This window comes from Castanea sativa, chromosome 2, assembly GCF_040712315.1.
Source record: "Castanea sativa cultivar Marrone di Chiusa Pesio chromosome 2, ASM4071231v1".
Classification (NCBI taxonomy): domain Eukaryota; kingdom Viridiplantae; phylum Streptophyta; class Magnoliopsida; order Fagales; family Fagaceae; genus Castanea; species Castanea sativa.
The window spans coordinates 47,066,542-47,083,745 of record NC_134014.1 but is presented as its reverse complement, the minus strand read 5'-3'; positions in this window follow the sequence as shown (position 1 = coordinate 47,083,745).

Here is a 17,204-nt window from a genome sequence, read left to right as displayed (position 1 = left end):
CCTATAAAATAAAATAAAAGGAAAGACAACGCTTTGCTGGGGTCCGTGTGGACCACTGCGAGGTTTGACGTGTCGAGCAGAGAGCACAAAACGTGAATGTGGTCCTTTCAAGGCGAGAAGAATCGCACGGCTCGATCGGCTCAGCCCTATCGATATTCCTTCGTTAACTACACAACGAAGGCTACACGCCAAGGATGATGAGAGATTTGACCATAGCAATTAGCAAGCACCACTAGGTGATTTTCCTTTGCCATTTGCCTAAATTGACTGCAAGTAGGGCCGTAAAGTTTAAGTTTGTTCAATTGATTTTTTTTTTTAATACCAGTCGAGTTTGAGCTCTTTCTCAATTTTCTTGTCAAATTTGTTTACGAATTACTTGATTTTTTTTTTAATATATTTGTGAAACAATTATTAAAATGTTTTATCTTCTCACAATTCTATGAATTTATTTGTATTATGAATAGACTATTTATATATCAATAAACTAAAAATAATAATTTAATATCATACGAACTAATCAACAAACTTATTCAATTCAATTTCAAGTCTATATAAATATATTTTTAGGCAAGTATACACATAAAAATATAATGTCATAAACACATTATTATGTTTGAACTTTGCTCATTTAATAATTGAGTCTAAACTTAAAACTTAAACTTGATTTGTTTTCTAAACAAACAAATATAAACAAGTTTTTTCTCAACTTAAACTTGAAATGTTCATAAATAACTTTGTTCATTTACCACCCTAACTACAAGGTCTTAACTAGGTAAATGGGCTAGTCAAGGTAGCATTAGATGGACTATTCATGCATAGTTTAAAGGTACTTATGCAAAAGATAAATAAGTAAATAAATAAAGATGCAACTTGGATGAAATGAAATCACTACGTTGTAAATAAGAAAAGTAAATTTATATATAATTATTAGTTTGCGAACACAATTTTAGTATGATTTAAGATGGTTTTCTTGATATTTGTATATAATTTCCCTTTATTTTTTTTTTAAATATACATTTGGCTCCATTACTCATATCTCTTTGTTACCAACTATTGATATAGCTTGTCACTTATTTACCAAAAAAACAAAAACAAAAAAAGAGTCAAACTATGCAAAAATATCAATAAATCACACTCAAACTTAGGTTTAGGTTCAACTATTAAACAAGCATAATAATGTATTTGTAAATAGAGTTTGAGTATAAAAATTTTAATAATATAGGTATGTGTAATAACTTGAAATTGGATTAAGTAATATATAGAGTAAAAAATTTAAAAAGATATCAAATTATATTTTGTAATTTAGTAATAATATAAAATTTTAATTTCATAGTAAAGATTATGCTAAATTGTAAACTACACCCTCTAACTTTGACATGTTATTAATTCAATTCTTTAAGCTTCATTTGTTTTCCCATTGCAATCATTTAATTTTGTTATGTTTTCAATTTAGCCATTTTTATTGTAGTTAGTTTTAGTATTTTCCACTTTTCAAAACAATAGTATTTTGGTGAACTTATAGGTGTAAATTGGATGACAAATTGAAGTTAAATGATTGAATTGAAAACAAATTAAAACTAAAGTGGTGCAATATGTAATTGAGCTTAAAAATTATATATAATTTTAGACTATACTAAATTGGTGGATCTAATTTTTATAAGTTCATAGATGAAAATTATTCTATCCAATGAACTCAAATATTTCCGTTCCAACAATAATTCAGTTATTAACCCCCCGACCCCAAAAAAATTGTATAAATGAGACTCACTCTTGAGGTTTATATAAATTTAACAAATACATCCATACAAATCTCATACTAGTACTTTTCTAATAAAATATTTGTTTTTTATTATAACTATTATTTATTTGTACATATCTTCATATGACTGACCTAATCTAATCTATAGCGAATCTATAGTCGACCCCAAAATTTGGAGCTAAGACTTTGTTGTTGTTGTATCTATAAAGATCTTAATGGAACTAAGACTTTGTTGTTGTTTAAAATTTTTTAGCCAGAAACACATCCAAACATCCTAAATGCAAACTCTTTTATATTATATATACTAGTTTTCTTTATGATTAACACACTTTATGCAAATCACCTAATGACATTTTGTGATATTATCGTATTTTTTGCTAGGTAATAATTTCCTAGATGATTATGTACTGATGATGCAGTTTTATTTAAAAATATATATATGGTATTAACAATTTAACATTAAAAAAAAAAAGTTAGCTAATATTCTATTAGCTAAACAACACAAGGATAAATATAAATCATTAAAAAGTGGTTGAAAGAACGAGGACATGATGTAAGTAGCCATGGGTGATAGTCTGATAGGTGTTAAAATTACGTAGGCTTCTTTGGTTTTATTTTAAGAACCATTGATTGTAACATGGAGCACACAGGTGTGAAAGGTGTTACACCAATAAAACTAAGTAAATAATTTAAAAAAAAAGAATCATCAATTAGTTATTTTCAATGGACGTATACTCAACTGTTCATCCACTAGAACAACTCTTTCTTTTTTAACAAAAGCAATACTTTATAAACATTTTTCCCACGAGTCAACATAATTTTATCATTCTCATATGAACCTCTTTTATTGATACTATTTTATCATTTATTAATAAGAATTTATCAATTATGCGATAAAAAGTAGTAAATAATCTTACAATCTTGACAATTGTGACTTTTTTGTGATCACAGAGAATCATTGTTTTTTATATGGATCTAGGCTTTTTATTTTTTGTTTTTTGAGAGGGAAGGATGTAGCCATTCACATAGTACGTGCACCAATGACTAAAGAGAATATAAACTTGATATTTTAACTGGAGGGATAACTCGTAAGTCGTAACATGTGCATGAATCTCAATAAATAAATTCGGTTGCCAACCCCAAATGTTTATATTATAGCAATATTATTTTATAAACATTTAATAAGTGAAGAGCCAGATTCAAACTCAAACGACTTTATTAGAAGGCTAATTACCCTTACTAAAAAAAAACCAAAATTATTTTCTAACGTTTCTAGCAAAATATTCTATTTTGAAACTCGATTTTAACAAAATCAAGTTCTACATAAAATTCAATATCCTCAAAATATATATATATATATATATATATATATATATTAGCAATGTCAAATTTTACTTAATTTTATTTTTTAAATATAAATGTCAATATATGTATAGAACTTGACATTTTTAATGTCAAATTTCACTTTTCAAATTCAGAAACATTTTGCAAAATATTTTGAAAAAATTGGTGTTTTGCAACATATTTTAAAAATAAAGGATATTTAGTCATATTGCCCATTGCCGTGTAGCAATTTAAAAAAAAAAGTTTCAACCTACCCTCAGTTATAGCTTCTATGTTTGCAGGCCTTCCTTTTTCTTGTCTTTTTTAATTTCCTACCCCATATTTTATTCCTGTGACAAGAATGTGTTTCAATATAAATATTTTTATTAATTTATTTTGTTTAAAAATAAAATATATACATATAAATAAAAACTAAACTAAAAATTATACATAAATTAAATATTAAAATAAAGGAAATGATATATTCACAATATTTTTACAACAAATTTTAAATAATAAATTAATACTTACTGTTACTGATGAACAACAAAATATTTTCAATAATGAATTCAAGTTATAACCAATAATAACCTATTATTTAAAATTTATTACAAAATTGTTGAGAGTAGCACTTTTCTAAAAATAAATAGAAATTTTAAACAAAAGCAAGCCAGAAAATAAGAACCAGCTTGACTGGGTGGATAATCAAACTTGGCTCGTCAAGAGGGATCCGACCAATTTTCAATCAAATACCAACAAACTAGTACAAAAATGTCTGGTTGCACACAAAATAAAATAATAATAATACTAATAATAACAATAGCAAGAAAATGTCTAAATCCAAAAGAGACATTGAAAGTTGTAAGCTTGCAAATTGCAATTGCATTGGGCACGTGCGGATCCAGCAAAGGTTGACGGGGAACGGGAACAGCTAGCTGGCGAGGCAAAGCAATGAATGAAGGCAACAAAGACTTATCCCACGTGCGAAGACGCGTGTGGGGGAAGAGGGAAGACTAAAGACTAAAGACTTGAAGAGTCTTGTGTCGTGCGGGGACCACCGCCCGTCCAAGAAGGCTCGTTGCTCTTATTCATCGTCATTGGTTGAAGAGAGCACGTGGGGGTTGTTGCCATTACTCTCTCCCATAACAATTTTTTTTTTTTACGTAAATGTACTTTTAGTCCTTATATTTTGGCTTTATTTCTATTTTGGTCCTTACATTTTTATTTTATCACTTTTAGTCCCTAAACCAATTAACACATGTTATTTTAGTCCTTACCGTCACCCAACTAACAGAAAATATTGACGACGGCACAATAAAATAATAATTAAAAAACCTATTTTGATATTAAAAAATTGTCACATCACTTGACACATCACTTATGTTAATTTATCAATTTTAGCAAAATTAAAAAACAGAAAAACAAAATTAAAAATGTAAAAACACATAAATTCAAATCATGTTGAAGAACATTTAGAAACAAATCTTAAACCCAAATTACAAAAACACAACCCCAGATCATAAGAACGAAGAATATAGTGCTCAAAGATTTTCTTTTCCAACATTTCTCATAATACAAATTCAACTAAATACATAGAATTTCATCCCAAACATATCTCCAAAACGAGTAAATCAAAACCCAACCAAATCAACAACAAAACATCTAAATCATCCAACAAAACAAAACCCAATCATCAAACCAAAATCCATAAATTCCAGACCACACATCCTCAACAAATCCCAGAGAAAACCCAATCATCAACGCCGATTCGTGTAGCGCCAGAGCCTCCGCCAGGCCGCGCCGTTCCTCATCCATCATCCTCACTAATTCATCGTCCTCCTCACCGCCGCCACCAAAGCTCACACACCATCACTGAAGCTCACGCACCATCACACCAGAGCTTACGCATCATCGCCAACCCACACACCATTGCTAACCCGATTCATCATCCTCCTCACCCATCTTCAAAGCCCAGCTCCATTCATCCATCATCCTTCGCCGATCTGTTGATTTTGCATTTGGGTTTGTGTGTGTTTACATATGGGTCTACTCGAAGCCCGTGGTGATCCTCGACGTGCTTTGGAATCTCGCCCACGGCGGAGCAAATTTTTTTCAGTGATGGGGATTTGGAGCTTGGATTCTTGGTTCTTTTGGCCTTTGAGATCTAATGATTGATGAGTTTTTTAGTTTGTTTTTCTTGTGGGTATTTTAAATCTTTTGGGTTTTCTGGATTCTTGGTTATTTGTAATATGGGTAATGGAAAAGGTTAAGTTTTTGTGAGGTTGATGTTAGAGCTGGGTAATGGTTGATGTTAAGTTTTTGAAAATTGGAATGTTAGAGCTAGGTTTTTGGTTATTGTGATGTGGGTGCTTTTGATTTTGTTTTCTTTTCTTACTTGTGTGTTCTTCATTTAGATTAAGAAATAATTAATTAAGATCAAAGGATTCAAAAGTCCACCGAGATGTGAATTTTTCTGGTTTTGAAAATTTCTGGGCTTGAGCATGTAGGTTCTTATGGAAAAAAAAAATGAAAAGTAAAAAAAATTAAATTAAATTAATGTTTATTTTAAAATTTTATTTATTTTCTGACCTAGCTTTTTATTTTTTGGGCTTTTTTTTTTTATTAATTAAAATGCTGACGTGCTGATGTGTCATGGGTGATGTGGCATTTTTTATAATATTTTAATCCCTCTGTTAGCCACGTCAGCATTTTCTGTTAGTTGGGTGACAGTAAGGACTAAAATAACACGCGTTAATTAGTTTAGGACTAAAAGTGGTAAAATGAAAATGTATGGACCAAAATAGAAATAAGGCCTAAATGTAGGGACTAAAAGTGCATTTACGCCTTTTTTTTTCTTCTTTTTGGGAGAGAGTAATAATATTAATTAATTCTCGTTCTCTTTTCAGAATGGATTGAAAATGTTAAGACTACATTTTTTTTATTATAACTTACTTGTGTAGTAAGTTGTGAATGATAGAATAAAAGTGATGGGTCCATAATTTCATCACCCATGACTTGCCACGTGAGCAACTTGTGACAAAATTTGTAGAAAAAGTTATGATCTTAGCATTATTCGTATAACTGTATAAGAACTCATGGCTTCTCGGTAAGGGAAAATTCTTGAATAGTATGGAGAAATAATACTCAATTTTCTCATATTTATGGCAGATCCTACTATAAATTTAATGAATGAATCTTATCATGAATGTGAGAGGAAAGCATAATTCTTCATACTTTGAGAGTACTTAAGGAGTAATAAGTAGTATTACCTAATAAATAGTATAATTATATATACTTATATAGTACTTTTTTATGTTTTTGTTTTTGAAAATATCTAATCTTATAAAACTTAAAGATTTATTTAATGTTAAGTTATCTAAAATTTAAAATAACATATAACTATAAAGATGTAATTTTTTTTTTCTTAGAAACCTTGGTACACTGTTAAATTTTAAAAATAATTTTTATTATAAATGTAAATGATCATATTCTCACTTGGTACTGTCTTTTTACAACAACTAATTGTGTGGGCCTTTTTTGCAAGTGTCGAGCTAGGCCGCTCGTTACTACACTAGGCCCAAGATTTTTTGCTGGGTTGAGAAGTTGGGACCGGTCCGAAAACAAACCTTCCTGGTCCGGCTTGTGCACAAACAATGCCCTTTGGTGATCAGATCTTTACAGCAGACAAAACTATCACGTTAGCTACAGCAAACAGATATGATAAAGAAGAAAAGAAAAATAATAGAGATTTAAGCAATATAGTCAGTGGGCCTTAATGAAGGGTGACCGTTTTACACTATAGTATCATAATAATGAATGTTAGATGGAGAGTCAGGAGCGTATTAAAGAAACAAATGTTGTCGCGATGAGCCATTTTACAAAGCTTGCGTTAGGAAAGGAAACCACTCCCTCAACACGACTAATTTCTCTGAGGGGAAATTAGCTGCTTTGAAGGAACGGGTCTAAGTGACTTGGGTTGAATGAGATTTCTTCTTTTATTTTGTTTGGTTAACAGAGAGCATGAGTTGGAAGGGGAGAGGGGGATTAATCAATTCGATGCATGCCAATCACTTCATTCACTCTGTTTCTTTCTTGCCTCTGTTTCTTTTAATCATTTCCTTTTCTTTCGTTTTCTTTTTTACTCTCTTTCTTTTTGTCCTTTCTCTCCTTTCTCCTCTGCGTTTTCTTATTCCCCTGTTTTCTATGATTCTTGCCACTATTTTACAGAGGTTCCCCCCACGTTTCGTCCTCCCCCCAGCCGTGCACTGTAGGGCTTCTTATATAGGGCCAGTTGTGCTTGGCTTTTTACTATTTTAGCTCTTAACCATTTTTGTCTGGCATGGGCTCCTTTGCCGACCGTCATTGACTGGTCAGTCACCCAGCCAGTGCCACCTTGTTTCAGTTAGAGATGGCTTTTTTGTTTTGCTCACTCCTTGCGGTATTCCTACCTGCCACGAAGTGAATACTCCCTTTCCCTTTACCCCTCACGGCATGCACCTGGTAGTTCCCACTCAACCTTGCCTCTTTTGGTTCACATGCCTTCCCAGCAAGACATTGCTTCCAAAAGGGCTTGAGCAGGAAACACAAAAATGGGTTTTTCCCCCTCCCCACCACCAGACCATACTCCCTTACCTCTGACCCATGACCTCACCATTTCCTATATTAGCTGGGTACAAGCTGGTGGTGCCTAGGATTTGCGCATGCCTTACCTCCATGCTTGTTCAAATCCTGTCTGCTATTCATCTGTCTGCCGCGTTCTGAATGTCAAACTGCCCAGCCTGCTGCTCATTTTTGGCTTCTTTTGGTGTGGGCTATTTCGCCCGACCTTTCATTTGTGGCTTGCATCTTCTGAGGACTGGGCCATGCTTGTTCGTGGGCCGTTCCAAGCCTTTATTCCCAGCTATTGTCACTTGCTTTCTGCCACACAATTTTGTCATGCTTGCCATAAGGCCTACTTGACCTCAAGCCTGCTGGGCCACTTTGGACATTTTCTGTTCTTTCTTTCTCTGAAGGCCCAATAATCTCACTGGACCCTTTTACTACTTGCAGGCTCCTATTGTCCCACCTATTTCCATTCGGGCGTCTTGGCCCACTTACCCTCTCGGGTGTCCTCGGCCATTTTTTAATTCTACGTCTCCCATGAGCTTTTACTAACTTCTTGGGCTTCCTCGGCCCAAGTATTTCTCACTTTTCCCTTGGGGCTCATGGGTTTTCCACAATCCCTTACTTTCTTTACTTGCACTACTTTGGGCCTGCTGTAGTAGCTATGACCCATTCTCATTTTTCCACATCCATATAGCCCATGGGTTCGTGATCACTTTCTTCCGGGCCTATATAAGCCCACTTACTTCCTCAGGATTCATTTATTTGCTTGTTAGACCCACTATTCGTTGTTCCTGCCACTCGCTTAATGGCACTTCCACATTACTTTCTTTTGCCCATGACTTTAGGCCTTCCTCTCTTCTGGGCTTGCAAAGAATGAACGTCTACACTAATTATCTTTTATTGAAGAGTAGAATAATCATACATAATTCGGTTATATGGCTTATTATAAGTATTATTATTTAAATTATTAATATAGTTTAAAAAATATTTAAAAAGTACTTCAATTTAAACTTAATTATCAAAAGTTATAATATTATTTTAAAATAAGTTTCATTATTTATTTTAAAATATTTCATAATTTATTGTAATATATTATTTTCTTATAATAAAAAAGAATGGATTCAGATCCTCTAGAGTTCTTAGGGTACTCTACCAAGTAGAGTTCATTAAATTCTAACCACTCTTTAATGATTTAATGGTCTAGATTTTGCCATGTCAGCATTTCATTAACAATCATCTTAATTGTTTTGTTTACAATATTATTTTATTACTTTAAGAATATTATTAATGAAATGCTGACATGATAGAATCTAAACCATTAAATCATTAAAGAGTGGTTAGGATTTAATGAACTCTACTTGGTAGAGTTCTTAGAAACTCTAGAGGATCTGAATCCAAAAAGAATACATATTAAACTTTGTCTCTAGGTTTGAGTTGAAGATAGAAATTTTATTGGATTATAAATCAACACGATTACAGTAAATCTTAAATCATAGGAGGTATTTTGACTATTTTCGCTGACAATGTCCGATCAGAATGTGCACAAATAGCCTGGTAAGACAAATACTTATGAGCTTTGCAAATGGTCCAAATCATGAGTGCATATGGGCTTTGCAAGATATATAGTCCTAAATTATAGAGAGTGACAACTAAACCTAAAGAAGGCCGCCAGGGGAATAATGGGAAAGTTAACGCAGATGGGCCGTCTAATGGTCATGCAACACCCTTCTGGGCCTAAGACTGATAATTGATAACCCAGAAAAGAAAGATTGAAAATTGTTCTTTCTTTTGTACTAAGGGTCCGTTTGTTTCGACAGTAAATCACTTCCGGAAAATATTTTCAGCATTTGTGGGTGTTTGGCAACACCTGAAAATTTGGTCAAACGGAAAATGAAATCAGTTGACCGTAAAATCAACCCTCCCCACCCGTAAAATGAATTCCATGTCTATTTTACCTTCAAATTGGAATTTTCCAGAAAATTGAGAGACAGAGCACGAAGAGAGAGAGACAGAGCACGAAGAGAGAGAGACAGAGCACGAAGAGAGAGAGACAGAGCACGAAGAGAGAGTAGAGAGAGCGAGTCGCGACTTCATAGCACGTCGAACCCAGTCCCGGCGAGATCGAGGCGCGATCTCGCGCGGTCGAGCTCGCGCCGGGCGAGATCGACGTGCGATCTCGCGCCGTCGAGCTCGCGCCGGGCGAGATCGAGGCGCGATCTCGCGCGGTCGAGCTCGCGCCGGGCGAGATCGAGGCGCGATCTCGCGCCGTCGAGCTCGCGCCGGGCGAGATCGACGTAGCGATCTCGCGCCGTCGAGCTCGCGCCGGGCGAGATCGAGGCGCGATGCGCGAGATCGACGGCGCGAGCTCGCGCCGGGCGAGATCGACGAGCGTGATCGCGCCGGCGAGACACCCTCCCCACCGATCTCACTCTTCCTCCTCCCTGTCTCACCTCCCTCTCTCAGTTTAATTTGATTTGGCCGGTGATTTCTTCTTTTGTTTGTGTAGAAGTTGATAGATTTTAACGTTTTATTATAAAATTTGTTTGGAATGTGAGAAAATGGTTGAGAAAATGTGAAAAATCAGTAAAAAATTTGCATTTTCAGAATGTTACCAAACACTTGAAAATATTTTCCAAAGTTTTTTTTAAAATGCCACCAAACATCTAAAAATATTTTCCTTTCCCGAAAATATTCTCTTTTCCTGAAAACATTTTCCAGAATTACTTTACTGCCGAAACAAACGCACCCTAAATTAGTCGTTAACTCGTGCGATACACGAAAAATCTATTGATTTTGAAAAATAAATCCAACAACGAGTAAATAAACATTCTGAAAAAAAAAAATTAATCTAATTAAATAATTAATCAACCAAAAATATGGTTTTTAATAAGAAAACAAAAAATCCCATAAAACTAAAGCATTTAAGGTGAAGAATTAAGATCAACCTACTGATACGCAAATACCAAAAACCCCAAGACTTAAAAACTTTAAAATTTATAAAATTTTCAAATTCTACTTCAGAACCAAACCAAATTCAACAAATTTATATATAACATATCAAATAAAAATTTATCATTCCTTAGGCTAGAAGACATAGATCACATCTTTGATTTTTCTCCAAAAAAATATAGATGTTTTATTTGCCATGTACAATATAAATAAATAATTAGTAGAAATTTCAATCCAAAAACCAAATCCACCATTATCAATATGAATCTTTTTTTTTTTCAAAGTTAGTCTTTTTTTCTTTTTTTTTTTGAGTCCTATCATTTTTATATATATATATATATATATATATATATATATATATATATATATATAGATTATCAATGTTTGAGTTTGAGTTTAAGTTGGACTTGTTAGAGAGATAGAGTTTCTAAGTTTTGATTAAACAAAAATAATTTTATTTAAAAAAAAATGATAATGATGAGTTTGAGTTTAAGTTGAACTTATTAGAGAGATAGAGCTTCACTCCTGGTTAAATTTAAACTAAAAATAATAATTTTATTTAAATAAAATGATAATTTTATTTAAACATTGTGCTAACGTGAAAAATTATGAGAGTTTCAGGGGTTTCAGTTTTATATTATAAGGGTTTGAACTTTGAAGTAGAAAGGAGAACTAGTTAAATGGTTAGAATCAAAGAACAAAGGTTGACTCCAAACATGGTGGGATTCACCATATCACATATTCACCGTATTCTAAGAACACCTCTTTTTTTGCTTCTTCTTCTTCTTTTTATTTTTTTTTCCCAAATAGCTAATGTTTCAATTTCTTTAGACCTCATAAATTCATGAGTTTTAAACTATCCCTCGTAAGTCAAAATAAAATTTTAGAATAGGACCTACCACAAGTGAAAATAATGGTGTCATAAAAATATTGTGATATTGTTGTGTCCTTAGGACTTTTTCTTTTCAAAAAGTGAAGTGTTACATCCATAGGATTTTTATAACAAATTTTAGGTGGTAAGTTAAAACTGTTTTATTGTTCTAATTTGAACCATCCATTTTCATTTTTTACCCACCAATTATAGCTAGTAACAACTTATCATTTGGAATTTGTTGTGAAAATATTGTGAACCTAAAATTTTCTTTTCAAAAATTCATGATGGGATTTATTATGAATGCAAGAAAAAAAAAAAAAAACACCAAGTAACCATGTTTTAGAAACAACTTAATAATTTTTAGAACTATTGACTTTTTTTTTCAAACCTCAAAGGCTCCAAAGGTTTTTTCTAGCTTTTTTTTTTTTGTAAAAACAATAAAAGAAATGTCCTCATTAAGGCGCAGGGCATTAAAAAAAAGAGTAAAACACTTGCTAGGTGTGTAGCCAACTTGCCGATCTGCCAAAATTGACCTGATCCAACCCAATCCATCGGGTTGGATTGGTTTTTAAGGTTGGTGAATTGGGTTGGATTGTCAAAATATTTTTAAGGTGGGTCAAGTTGGGTGCAGGTTAGCAGATAAATAAATCCGTCTAACTCAACCTGACTCACCTATATTTAATATATGTTTAAAATATACTAGCCTCTAAGCAGGCGCGTTGTGCGTGCTCAAAGACTTTTCTATATTTTTGGATAAAAGTTGATAATTTGCATTTATTATAATTTAAGATTACTACATTTTCCAATCACAAAAAAAAAAAAAAACCTAAAGGTGTGATAAAAAAAAAATTCATCCTCAAACGTATAATACTCATCACACACCTAGATTTTTATGCGATTAGAAAATGTAGTAATAAAAAATTATAATAGATACAAATTATTAATCTTTACTCAAAAAAATATAAGAGCATCTGTGCACACACAACGCGTGTGCTTAGAGGCTAGTTTTTCCAATAACAAAGAATGCGTATTAGTGTTAATTTTTAGACTATCAAAATTGAAGGGGAATAAAAATGAACATGACGGATCTACCTGGTTGATATGATGACATAAGGGTGACGGTTCATACTTAACATGGCCGAGGAGGACGGATCCACAGTAGACGGACGAGTATGATGCAGTGGTCATCCTTCTAGGATTGTTTCCAAGAAACCTTAAATATGATTCACGCTATATAATTAGGGCTGATGTGGCCTTACTTGATCTCCACGTAAACATGTATAAGAAGAATTCTTGCATCACATGTTTAATCTTGATCAAAGGACTCCTTTGAGGAAAAGAACTTTAGAAGGTATCCAAAAGGAAAGAGTTCCAGTTCTAGAAGGAAATGACTTCATGGTCAAGGCATGGATGCTAACCCTACACCACTATAAATACTCCAAAACCCTCATAAATCAAGGTACGCATTATTAACTCGACTTTGCCACTTTAGGGTTGTGAAAAAACTCTAACTTGACATTCGGAGGGTTTTTGGGACGACACCACACCGGTGCTCTCTGTTAGGTCTTCTTTTTTCGTTTTGCAGGTGTTGCCTCGATTTGGGAGTACGCGCAGTTTGCTGGTGATTTTTTCGACATCATCAAAAGTAAATAATAAAAAATTTACATCAAGTGAAAATGTATCATATGATTTTGTAATTATAAGCGGTTTAAAATAGTGTGTGGAATTGTTTATGGAATCTATTATTAAGAAGTTAATAGATCAATTTAAGCAATTTGAAATATTTACATTGAAATAAATTCACTACATTAGAAAAATCGTAAAAAATCATATCCAAACTACACAAGCTATGGTGAAGAAGTTGGTGGAGCAATATCTTTTGTTCACCATTTTAATTGCTTTCCAGCTGCATTTGCCATTAACCTATTTTCACATTGGTGAGGATAATTACATATTCATTTTTTTTAAATGACAAATAAAAAAGTAAGACAAAATATTGGTTATGTGATATTTAGAAAACAATTTATACTATTTAACATTTATTTATTTTATATCTATACTACTATTTAAGGAGTTTCTCCAGTTTGGACTGTACATTTTTTCTTGTTCCAAAATGCTCCTATAGCCTATATTTAAGTAGGAGCAAAATTTAATAAAAATGTTTCTTTAACTTTCTCGTAAAACATTGTCTACAAGATAGGACCATGTTCACGTTAGTTTTCAAATTCTCCTTCATCATAATTTGTATTTGGAGAAATGATGTCTATAATATTTTCACAACAAATCCTAAGTGGCAAGTTATTACTGGTTGTTATTATTAAGACAAAAAAGTAATATTAGTGATAGGTTCAAATTTGAACTAGTAATAACTAACCACCTATGAAAATGTTGTAGACGTAGTATCTCTTATTTGATTTGTTTCATCCTTAGATCCTCTCAGTCTTATGTTCTTTTTCTCTCTTTCCCCCAATTACGAGAAAACCCATCACAAAACGATACGGAGACTTTTGGTCTGAAGGTGTAGTTGGTCTGGTGCTTTGGGGTGATGTAAAGATGATTTTTCATTCAAGCTTTGGTCTGTTGAAGGATTTTACAAACTAAACTGAGATTTGCGGCAAAATTTTTTTTTTCATCCTTTGTCAAATTGCTACTCCTGAATATTGGTACGTTACTTTTGCTACTTACTCTCTATTAGGAGTCTAAGGATGGTGTTATTTTAAACGTTATCAAGTTTTGATATTTATCCTCTGCAGGGCTATCTGGTTTTTTTTTTTGGGAGTATTTGTAGGACTGCGTTTATTTTCATACGAACTATTGCCTCCTGTCCTATTTATTTAATGTTTTCTGTTTTTATTATATTTAATCCTAGTTTTTTTATCTCTTTTTTTTAGGGTCACATATCAACAATTTTGTTAAATTGCATAGTAGGCACATTGAGTTTGGGTAAGAGACTATATTATTGTATGATTCAAGGATTATATAATAAAGTGGTAGTCATCTATCAAGTGGTTGTTTAACAATATACTCATAGCCAATTATGGCTAATTTCTGTTTAATGAAATCTATCAATCTTTCTCCTCAAAAAAAAAGAAAAAAAGAAGAAGAAGCTGTTTTAAGACTTTTTTGGTAAAAAAAAAATCCCGCCTATGTTTATATTTATCAAATTGTGTAACTCTATGTTGAAACTCCTACAGTTTAGCTTTATATTTATCCCTAACAATTGTTGTAACTTTCAGGCTTTCACTACAACTTCTTTTCATTATTTAAAATTAAATGATATTATTGCTCACGTGAAAGCCTTTCCCATAAGAAAAACACTAAAACTTTTTTTTTTTTTTTGATGTTTTTATCATTTGAAACTTTTGTTAGAAATAATTTTTTTTTGGATGTTTTTGTCATTTGAAACTTTTGTTATGGATATGTACCAAGGGGCTACATTTTAGGACCAAAAAAACACTTGACAAGGTGAGAGGCTTTCCCATAAAAAAAATACTTTTTAATTTTTTTTTGGCATTTTAAACTTTTTTTTTATGGATGTGTACTAAGAGGCTACATTTTAGGATTAAGCGGCTACCTTTTAGGATTTAAATAAATAAAAAAAACCCTTGATAACTCTCATTTATATTTTTTTTTAAAAATCACAATTGTGAGCCTCTTCTATTTTTATTTTTTTTTCTAAAGAACAAAACTTTCTTATATAATAATTTGGGGTTGGTGCATTATCTGATCACCATAATTCCTAGGAGTGTGATGAGATGTAGCACGAAAAATTTATTTTATTCACAAACGCATAATTCTCCATAAACGCATAATAGTCATTACACTATTAGATTTTTTTTTATAATTGGAAAATGTAGTCTTCTCAAATTATAGGGGATATTGGGCTTTTTTCCTTATTTTGTAAAAAATCTAGCATAATGTCCATATTTTGAAACAATTTAAGTCTATGTCTCTATTCTAATACTTAATTTTAAAAAAATCGATTTGCAAATGAAACTCAACATTAGTAATTTTGCCACTTAATTTTTTTTTTATAAAAAGTGAAACTCGACTTTGCTAAAGTCGAGTTTCAATTAAAAATTTACATATAACTCAAATATGAGGATATTGAGTTTTATACCAAACTTGATTTTGTTAAAATTGAGTTTAAAAAACAGGAACACAAACTAAAATAGTTTTAAAACATAAACATATTGTTTTTATTTTTATAAGATAAAGGCAAAAGTCCAATATTTTCCATATATAAATTATTAATATTTACTCAAAAAAGATAGAATAGCCACTGCATGCATCCACGTTCTACTTTAAGGGTCTCTACGGAAACTTGGAGATTTACACGAGGAGAAATGGGGTGGTGGGGTCGGTGCGTAGTGTGTAGTGTTCTGGCATTGTAGACGTGTTGGTTTTGTTTTGAATAAGTTTTGTGGTGTGGCCATGAGATCTGATCAATCATTGCCAGTTAATTCTGTGGTTGGGTTAATTTTGGCGAGGTTGAAGTTGGGAATGCGATTGAAGTTATGATTTTGCAGGATAGGTATGAAGCCTACTGGTGGACTCTCACTGCGTCACTTGGTAGTTGGCTACCTGCTTATAAGAAAGCCCTTTTTTTTTTTTTTTTCTTTTTTTAATGAAAGCCCTCTCTCTTTTTATTTCCATTTTAAGGACGGAATTTTCCCAAATCAAGATGAAGAAAGATCATATGACAATAATTTGGACAAAAGATCATCCAATCCATTACTATACAACTCAAATGATGTAACTCAAATGAACAGTAATAATCAATTCAATGACTACCAAAGTTTAAAGTTTACTGTTACATACCCTTTTTTTTTTCCAGCAATGTTGATTGTGCAGCTCTATCACAAAATGGATCTAACAAAAAAATATGCATGAATTTTGTATTTTTTTTCCTCTAAAACCAAAAAACAAATTTATTGAACACTTTGTTAACCAAAATTTAAGGTTTATCACACTTTGTTACATACCTTCCTTTCAAGTAGTGTTGAATGTGTAGCTTTATCACAAAATGGCTCTAGCAAAAAATCCGCATGAACAAAAAACACTTTGTCAAACAAAATTTAATGAATCGTAAGAATAAATTTAATTACTACCAAAATTTAAGGTTTACTGTTGCATACGTTCCTTTCCAATCGTGTTGATTGTGCAATTCTATCATAAAATGGCTCTAGCAAAAAGCTGCATGAACATTATACAAATTCAGTGAATATATATTGTGTACAAATAGGATGTGCTACCAACATAAAGGTTTACATACCTTTTCAGTAGTATTGATTCACAAAATGGTTCTGAAAAAACAGTGTGAGATGGGAGGTGAATGATTATGCATTGAGTGAGTTCACTGAGTTTATATTTTTAGGGGGAGGTTGAGTGATGTTTGACATTGTTGACCCTAATTCTAAGAGGAGTTACTATTTATTTTTTAAGGGTATTTTGGAACCACATAAAAATCCAATCCAAGAAAGATAATTTTAAAAAAATGAGATGAATGTGAAATATTTTTTTTAAATGTGACTTCAATAACTATATCTGAAAGAAGCACATGAATTTTTTTTTTTAAACAAATAAAAAGGACTAGCCTCTAAGCATGCGCATAATCTTCTATATTTTTGGGTAAATGTTTAATAATTTGCAACAATTATATTTTGAAATTACTACATTTTTGGGTAAAGGTTT